Source organism: Equus caballus, chromosome 22 (genome assembly GCF_041296265.1).
Source record: "Equus caballus isolate H_3958 breed thoroughbred chromosome 22, TB-T2T, whole genome shotgun sequence".
Lineage (NCBI taxonomy): Eukaryota > Metazoa > Chordata > Mammalia > Perissodactyla > Equidae > Equus > Equus caballus.
Window position 1 is genome coordinate 37,854,543 of NC_091705.1, and position 7,583 is coordinate 37,862,125.

Sequence of the window (7,583 nt, forward strand, 5' to 3'; positions counted from 1 at the left end):
TTAGGATTTAAGTTACACTCACGTTAGACCTATTCACCCTGGCCCAGATGTCTAAGGCTCTTTTGTGTACCTGCAATCCTCTTTGGTCGCCAAGCTTCAGTATGGATATTTCCAACAATTCTATCTTCTGCTTTGTTTAACTGGCTATTACACCAGCCTATTGTCTTTTTAATTTCTGTTATTGTATTTTCCCAGTTAGCAAATATTCATGTGATTATTTTTTAGATATTCTGTTTCTCTAATAAAGTTTTCCATCTTGTCATCTTTTTATTGAATATGTTAATAACAGATATTTTACAGTTTATCTCCAACAACCTCATTAACCAGTCATCTGTGAGCTTTTTCTTATTGTCTATCTCTTGTTTTGTTTGCTCTTGGTTTTTGGTTATTTGGTCCTCTTTCTGACATGTCTGGTAATATTTTTATGAATGCTGGTTAGGCATTTTGTTTGAAATAGTGTAGTGTCTGTGGATGATGTTATATTTTTCCTGAAGCAGACTTACCTTTTTTGCCCTGACAGCCACTAGAGTAAGGACAGGTTACCATGATTGTAATGATTCAAGACTGATTTTCCATTTTTATGAGATCTGGTTTATTTGGTTTGTCCTTACTTCCTAGAACAAGTCTGTTGGAGGACTCAATGGAAACCAGCGTTCATTTTCCGTGGCTCCACCTGTTGGGTGACAACCGAACTCCAAGTTCGGCTGTTAGGGCGTCATGATATTGGTGCAGACGTTGCTCACTTTCTCGGCCTCTCACCTGCTCAATTTCTGCTTGTCCTCTGAGCCTCATGTCTGTACAGCTTAGGAATCAGCAAATGCTTCAAAAGCGAAAACACTGCAGCAAATCAGAGCCTCTTCTAGGGGGTCCTATCTTCTCTGAGATCTCGGGCCCTCAAACCCTGGCTGCCTTGGGGCCTCCAACTTCAAGTGTTTTGTCCCCAGATTCATGAGCTTGCTGAAAGGTTCTCGGTTTCTGTCGGCACTCACCCCCGACTTACGAATTGGGAAATCCTCAAAGAGGAAGGAGGTGGAGGATGTAGGGCTCCCCTCAGTGCATGTCCCTCGGTATGAGATGCTGGTCCCTCAGGTCCTGGCAGCCTAAGTCGCTCTCTGATGCTTTCAAATAGGTTTTCCCCCCTGCACATTGCCAGTTTTTCTCTTGGGCTTGTTGAAAGATTGGGCTCCCGTTTTGAAAGCTGCCATCTCTCCTGACAGACAAATGGTAAATGATGTTAGTAATTAGTGTCTCATGAAGTACAAAATAGTGACATTCCAGAGACAGACACCTTTACAGAACCAGAGCTGCCAACTTCTTAATATGTAAGTTCTGTTTCTATAGAAAACTACAAATGTTTTAAATTTGATACCTAATTACTTCTGAAACACTGAGGAATTGTAGCACAGGTGTTAAAGCAGGGTTTGGAGGACAAACCACTGAGTTCAACTCGTGCCCTTGCTCCTGCCTGGCAGGTGACCCAGAGTAAACCACGTCAGCCCTCTTGGTCAGAGTTTCCCCATCCGTGAGGTGGGAATGATGAGAGCATCTGTCTCTCATGGTGGTTGGGAGAATCAGACAATTAATAGACAGGAAACACAGAGCCCGAGATCATAAGTCTAGGAAGGTGCTCATTAAACAGATAAAAAAACAGCTGGCCAACAGATTCCCTCTGCAGCTGACCGCAGCCCACGGGCACCGTTTCTAGGCATCTGCCTGGTGCAGGCTCCTTCCTCCACACGTGGGGCACGTTTCAGGCACAGGAAGGGGAGGGGACCCACTCAGGCACGCATACAGCTCATTAGACTGCAACTGGGTCTAGGACTGGAATTCTCTTTTGCTGCATTTTATCAATTAAATCTGAGTGCCCTGGAAGCCACCCAGCCGATTTCCGTTGGAGGCAGAGGGGTTGAAGCCCCCTCGAACTATCGATACTCCTCTAATTGCCGTGTCTGCCCCGAATTCGTTGTGATCGTTAGCAGAGCCCCTGTGCTCCGGCTGAGAGAGGAGAGGGAGGCGCAGACCTATCATTGCTCATCTAAATTTTTAATAATGCTCCAATCTTCAGATCATCGGGGTAATCAAACCCAAATTAGCCTGATACCCACAGCCACGGAATAACAAGGCGAGGGAAAGGGATAACATTTCTTTAATGAAAATTTCATCAATGCAGATTTCTCATTGAACATTAAGGGCCTTGGCTTGAAGCCAGCATCAGAGCAGACTGCTGTGACATTGACCTTTGTCTCTCGGAGGGAGACACAAGTGCAGAGCCTGGCTGGCGTCACCCGCTCGGGGACAACACAGGTGGTCGTCCTTGCAGCTCAGATGAAGGAAGCTCTTGAGGGGGGGCCAAGTTGGCTCAGGACCCCAGACCTTTCTGGAAGGTCTCTCTGCCTCTCAGCCGCTCCCTGCTCCCGCCTGCTCCTCCTGAGACCTCCCACACCTGACTCAGGAGCACGGCAGTCCTTCCAGCCGCTCAGCCCAAAGCCCTTGGCGTCCTCCTTGACGGTCTGTTTCCCTCTTACCGCCTCCGCCCCATCCATCAGCAGATCCCGTCAGCCGACCCTCAGGTGCAAATCCCAGAGCTGGCACTGGTGACCCCGGCCTGCACCTTCCTGCCCCCGCCCTGGCGGCCTCCTCGCAGGTCCGGCTGCTTCTGCCCTCTGCCCCACAGTCTGGCCCCACACACAGCCTGAGGGGTCACCTAAAATGAACTCAGAGCACGTCACTCCTGTGCTCAGACCCATCCAAGGGCTCTGACACGCACAGGGAATGCCAGCGTCCTTTCACTGGCCCTCAAGGTCGTACACGGATCCCGTCCTGTCACCTCTCTGACCTCGGCCCCCACAGTTCCCTCGTCCACCTCCCTGCAGCCACTCTGGCCCCCACTGCTCCTCGCACACACGGGCCTTGTACCGGCTGTGCCCTCTGCCTTGAACGCTCCCTGCAGAACACTCGTGCCCCCTGCTCATTTCTTCAGGCCCCTTGCCCCATGTCACTGTCTCAGTGAGTCCCTCCCTGAACAGCCTGTTGAGCCCGCACCACTCCTGTCCCCGCCTCCCTATCCTGCTGTGCTTCCCTCTTGGCAACCTTCACCACCGGCCACGTGCGGCCCCGCTCGATTTCACATTCCTGTCTCTCTCCTGCCAACGTGGGAGCTCCGTGGGGCAGGGACCTCATCTGCTCTTGCCTCCGCCCCTGGAAGAGACATGGAGCAAGGAAGGTGTTGGATGCGATTTGCTGGGGACACACACGTAAAGAGAAGGCTTGGTCTGCCCTTGAGAATAGGTTCACAGTATTAATTGAGCACCTAGTATGTGTCGGCTGGTTCAAGTCCTGGGACGCTCTAGAGGACAAAAGAGAAGGAGCTCCTGCCCTCTGGCTGTGGACAGACGCTAACAAGCAGACGGGCAGCGGCCTCAGGGGCAGCCGAGCTCTCGGGAGGGCGCTTCTGCGAATGGGCCATCGGAGCTGAGCTCAGAGGACAAGGAGACCCACCCTCGTGGAGATCGGGAAGATCACAAAGGCAGAGAGTTTTCCAGAAACAGGAGGAGGAGGCCTTTGCCTTCAACCAAGTGATGGAGGGGACGTGAGATGACAGGGTCGTGCTGGGCCTGGTGATAGCATGGCGCTGAAGCTCACTGATACTCACCACGTGCCACTTTACCTTTATTATCTCACTTCACCCTCACAACAACTGAGGAGGCCAGTACTGTTATCAGCCCCATTTTACAGATGGGGAAACCGAGAGGGGGGTTGAGTGCCCAGCGGCGTTTTTCTGTTTTCCTCGGCCACTGTCCCAGTGTTGATCTGTAACGAACCATCCAAACACAGTGACTTACTTCCCAGCTCGCGGAGGGCAGGTTGTCTGGGTTCAGCTGATCTGAGTTGGGCTCGATGGGGTGACTCTGTGGAGGGTCACCGGGCTGCTGGGCTTGGCCGCAGGCTGGGGATCGGCCTCAGGTCAGCCCTGCGAAGCTCTCATCAGCCCTAGGAGGGCAGCTCCTCGGGGCAGGACCTTCCAGAAGCCAAGAACCAAGCCGGATCCCACAAGTGCACTTAGGGCCTCTGCGTGGTCAAGCCCACGAGTGCCCCATTGAGCAGAGCAGGTCACCTGGCCATCCTACATCATTGGGAGGCCCCGTGACATCATGTGGCAAAAGGGGAATAAAGAACAGGGAGCCATGACCCACCACCAGGTACACGGGGGTGACGACCGAGCTGGGTGCTCACCCGGGCAGGCCAGCTCCAGCCTCCTCGTCTCAAGCACCAGGCTGCTCTGCCCCACAGGCCTGGAGAGGGCTCAGCTTTCAATCCGGGAGAATGGGAAGCTGCACTGGGTTGAATAGCGTTGCCCCTCCCGGAACCTCAGAATGTGACTTTCTTTGGAAAGAGGGTCTTTGCAGATGTGATTAGTTAAGATGAGGTCGTACTGGGTTCGGGTGACGCTAAATACAATGACTAGCGTCCTTGTCTGAAGCCGTGTGAAGACACACATGGAGAAGGTCGTGTGACCGTGAGGCAGAGATGGGAGCGATGCATCTACAAGCCAAGGGACCCCAAGGAGGCCGGTCCCCACCAGAAGCTGGAGGGGGCCTGGAACAGATGCTGCCTCGGAGCCCCAGGAGGGACCGACCCTGCCCCCCATTTCAGACTTCCGGTTTCCTGAACTTGAGAGACAAATCACCCCTGTCTGAAGCCACCCGGTTTGTGGTCGTCTGTTGAGCTGCCTCAGTACAGAAGCAGCTAAGGTTCCAGGCAGCGAACACATGATCTGATTTCTGTGTGAAAGGCCCCTGGCTGTGACAGGCAGCCAGCGGATGCTTCTGTCCCTGAATTACCTTCTTGAGGGATTTGCCTCAGCCTGTTCCTGCCTAAGGCCCTCCCATGAGTTGACCCTCAAAGTTTGGGTCCACCGGCTCCTCAAGCCATTCAGACCCCTCGTCCTCTGGGAGCTTTCCAGGCCACTGGGCACCCAGCCTCCAGCTCTGTCTCCTCTGAACCATGTGGCTTTTAGTCTTTTGTCTTTTGGCATATTTGTGCCTTTTGTCCCTATCTTCCTTGGCCATGTGTCAGGGATAGATGACGCCCGACAGCCACAAGTGGCCCCCACAACCACGCAGGCGGATCCCCCCGCACAGAGCAGGGCCCCTGGCTTGGGGTGTGGAGCAGGCACTTTGTCCTCCTGGGTCTCAGTTCACCCATCTGCAAAAGGAATGGGTTTGGCTGAATGGTTTCCAAGGGCTCCTTCTGACTCGAACATTCTATGATCTAAATACTTATTTTGGAATTCTTGGAATTCCATCTTATGATTCTTCTTGCTCGTTCAATTACTCAACAAACACAAATCAAGAACTCACCCTGTGGCTGACCCCGTTCTCAGAGCAGGGATCCACAGCGAACAGACAGTTTCTTCTCTCACGTGGTTGACATTCCTGTGGGTGAAAATGACAACAGAAGGGTATAAAATGAGTACATCAATTTCACATGGCGACAAGTTCTGTGCAGGAAGTAGGGACACGACGTGGGTGCCGAGGGCTTCTTTAGACAGGTGGTCAGGGCTGTCCTCTGAGCAGGTGACACCTGAGCAGAGCATGGAAGGGCATGAGGGAGCAGGTCATGGGAGAGCTGAGGGAAGAGCATTCCAGAAGAGGGGGCAGTACGTGCAAAGGCCCTGAAGCAGGAAGACTTTGGGTGTTGGAGGAAGAGCCGGAAGGCAAGTGTGGCTGGAATGGGAGGAGTGAGGGGGTGGGTGGTAGGAGACAACTTGGGGGAACCTGCAGGAATCCTGGGAGCCTTGTGCGATATGATGGGGGCTGGGGGTCACTTTCTCCCAGGTGCAGTGGGAAGCCACTGAAACACTCACTCCAGGTGAGAGGAGCTCATTTGATTTCCCGGAGCTCTCTCTGGCTCTGGGTGGATGTTGAGAGTAGATTTCTGGGTAGGCAGAGGATAGGGGGGCAGTGACCCCAGCAACGACGGAGCTGCCCACTGGAGAGCAGGATGGGGGCGGAAAGACTCGCAGCCTGTTTCAAATTTAGCGTCTTCAAGGTAGGCTGGAGAAGAGGGGGGACCCCAGGATGCCCGTGGGAGGTCACTGGCCTGAGTGACCAGGCGTTTGGTAGCTCTGCTCTCTAAGTAGGGGCCACGGGTCTCTTGCGGCTTTGTCGAGAAGGGCCCAGATCCGGGAGCCTGGAGCCCGGACGTCGAGGTGGCAGGAGGCCCCGCGCCCGGCGGGTTCACGGCAGTAACCAGGAGGGGTCCCAGGCGGCAACATCCTCGTGACCCCAAACCCCGGGGAGGAGCCACAGGGGGCACGTCCTGATGAAATCTTCAGACGCCTTGGACCTCCCAAGGCTGCCTTCTCAGCGCCGCCTCCTTCACAAGCCCTAGAAACGGGAAGTAAACGTAACCACAGAGAATGTCACATCAGATGCTGGGCTTAATCAGGGGCACGTTCTCATCAGTCTGGCTGTTCGACTTCTCAGATGACTCGACAAAAAGACGTCTCATTTTGCACCCCGAGGCATTTTCCAGTGCAATCGAGGGAAAGAAGAAATAGAGGGAGGGAGGGAGGGAAAGGAGAGGAAGGAGAGAGGGGACGTCGGACCCAGATGAGATCTGAGCTCCTGGATCCGCTCCGCGCTGTGCTCCCGGGCCCATCATCAGCCGCTTCGCCTGTGGGCGTCTCTGAGCCCTCGTGCTGCGCGATGGGGCGCCGGGCACACGCGCGCCCCCCTCCTGGGGCGCCGGCGACTGTCGGTGGCCCAAACTCCCGGCTTCATCATCACCAGCACGACAGCCCCGCGGCCCCGCGCCATCGGGAGTGCCCGCCCCGGCCGGCCGCCCCCCAGACCCCGGGGGCAGCGCCGCTCTGGCCCCACCCGGCTGCGGAGGACACGTAGGGACAGGAGCACTTTCCCGCGTGGACGCGGCCTGGGGAGCAGGGACGGGCCCCCAGCGCTCCCGCCCCCAGCCCCTCTTTCTCCAAGGAGGCAGCCGGAAGGAGCCGGCTGTTCCATGTTGGTCCCCCGGGTGGCCTTGGCCTTGAGAGGACCGACCTGGCTGTAAATAGAGGGCTCGCGGGGCGGCCGGGCCTGCGTTTCCCGTGAGTCCAGCTTCTGGGAGGAGCAGAGCGGGCACCTGGAGCCGCGAACCTCCGCCTGGCCTCGCAGGGGAGACCCTGCGCCGCCCCCGCCGGCCCCCACCCGACCCCTCCCCGTCGAGAGGCAGAGGCCGGCTGCACGTGGCGGTGCCTCCATCGTCACAGCCACAGGCGGGTCCTCGAGACGCGCCCGACCGCGTCCAGGAGCGCAGGTCGGCCCGCGTGTGAGAATGGCACGCCTCTTGCTGTGGGTGATTGTGCATCCAGGACAAAAAAAATAAATTAAAAAGTGCCTTAGGGACGGATGCTGTAGGGCTCCTTTTATTATTACACACTCACAACTACACAACGCAGTGAGCCGCCATTCCTCACTTTAAGCCACGTTCCAGCTTCGGTGACGAACTCATTCTTCTCCCCTTTTCCGAGACCTTGCCTTGTGGTATCTTTCTCCCAGGGGAAGCCTGCAAGCCTGGTTCCC

At 55.4% G+C, this 7,583-nt stretch overlaps 1 long non-coding RNA gene across 1 annotated transcript; it reads right to left on the reverse strand.

The window, feature by feature from the left end:
- Positions 1 to 568: 568 nt before the first annotated feature.
- Positions 569 to 7,260, reverse strand: LOC111770022 (uncharacterized). The gene is made up of 4 exons (XR_002802923.2): positions 7,062 to 7,260; positions 5,867 to 6,389; positions 5,361 to 5,435; positions 569 to 1,210 (listed from the first exon to the last, which is right to left on the reverse strand). It is a non-coding gene; the product is annotated as an uncharacterized lncRNA (long non-coding RNA).
- Between the last annotated feature and the right edge of the window lie 323 nt (positions 7,261 to 7,583).